Source organism: Hibiscus syriacus, unplaced genomic scaffold, assembly GCF_006381635.1.
Source record: "Hibiscus syriacus cultivar Baekdansim isolate YM2019G1 unplaced genomic scaffold, ASM638163v2 tig00110546_pilon, whole genome shotgun sequence".
Taxonomy (NCBI): domain Eukaryota; kingdom Viridiplantae; phylum Streptophyta; class Magnoliopsida; order Malvales; family Malvaceae; genus Hibiscus; species Hibiscus syriacus.
Window position 1 is genome coordinate 216,011 of NW_024062773.1, and position 1,935 is coordinate 217,945.

Here is a 1,935-nt window from a genome sequence, read left to right on the forward strand (position 1 = left end):
AATCACTTTTCAAAAATGTAATAGCAAATGACCACTCATTGTTTTCCACCTTAAACAGGTATGTGGTTAATTTTTTATAAGGGGAAAATATTTTAGAACATTTTTGGTCTTTCTTAACCATCATTGATGGCAGACGCACGTGATTGGCAAACGAAGATTATTGCAGTCGATCTCTTATCAGATTCTCGATTGTGATAAAAAACAGAATTAAAATATAAGAGTGAAAACATATTTGTAATAAAAAACACAAAAAAATCTAAAATATATGAAAATTTGAATTTAAAATTTTTATGTAATTCTAATTTTTATTCTTGTATGGAACTCGGCTTCGTAAGTCGATCATCACTTTCCAAAATCAACTTGTCCTTGCACTTTTTCACAGCAAAGAAAGTTTAACCTTTTGCACTAGTTTCTGGAACTTCAAATTTCATCATCCTTGACAGGGATGTTAATGGCGAAAATAGAGCAAGTGTTGGGAAAAGAGAGAGCGAAAGAAACACTGATAAAGAATCCAAATGGAGTGAAAATAGTGGTGAAGATGATGTTCATGGTGTTGAACCAGGAAGAGTGAAAACGCAATTAACTCCTGATGAAGATGTGTGAGGAATTAATGGAAGCAAGGGAAAAAGTAATAGTGGGTGCAGTTTGAACGCAAATGCAATTGCAATTAGTTGAAGCGTCAGTCAATATGAGTCAAACGATATATCCTGCATGGCGCTTGACGGTCGAAATAATTGTTTAATGGTCTAGTTCAGCTTTCTGTCACTGAGGTTAATGGCTGATAACAATATTTTATTACAAATCGATAATGTTAGTAATTAATTTTAAATTTTTAAAAGTTTAGTAAGAAAAACAAAATTTGATCAAACTTTGGTGACCATTCATATAGTTTACCCAAATTTTAATTTATATAGTTATCATAACCATACCAATCTTATCAACTCGACCTCCCGCTGTGCTTTTAGTTGAATTTAAGGTAAATTATCGCGTAGTCATGCCACTTTTAGAATCTTTTCAATCAGATCCTCAACACATAGAATTTGCTAGTAATTGAACCTCATGGGTTCTGATTCTCTCGATCAGGTCCTAATTTGCTTTAAATAAACTAAAATTCAACATTAATTTCATAATAAATTTCAATTAGGTCCCAATTTGAGATTAGTTCGTTAAAATTTGGCTTTAATCATTAATTAGGTTCAATGTGGTGCTTATTTGATTTAATCTTTTAACATCTTATTTTTTAAGGGTATTTCCGTAAACTCATTAAGGGTAAGTAATTCGGATCAAATTTTACCTTTTAATTTAACTTGCAATTTTCTTAATCAAAGACAACTGAAAATTACGTAGTACCGAAAGGGCGGTTCAAGGGTACTAATCCTTCCTTGACCGTAACCGACTCCCGAACCCGACACATCTTTGGAAAGACGCAGATCAGGTAAGAAATAGGGTATCCGATCAACCCATTTGTTTTAAATAAATGATCGGTGGCGACTCCAATCCACATTTTTCAAGTCGAAGCCCAATTCCGGGACCCAACCGAAAGACGGTTGCGACAGTACATAAATATTTTTGGGCAATATTTATAAGCATAAATCAGATCATGCAAATTGTTATACCATTATATCATGAAAGTTTGTTTATATCAAGCTTTTAAAAATAATAATAATAATAATCAGATTTACATGAGTTTTATCTATTTATTTTTCCTTTAACAAACGATGTCTGTTTATCAAGAAGAGAAATATTTAAGATATTAGTAAAAAAAATATTTAAGATTAAATTTTTTATATAAAAATATAATTATGTTAGCGTATTTTTTTTTCATATGACACGGAATTTAAAAGCGAAGATTAAATTAAGTTTAAACCAAATCTGTCTACGATCTTGTTAGTTCTTTAAGAATGCGAAGCACATATAGTGAATGCATGCGTGCGC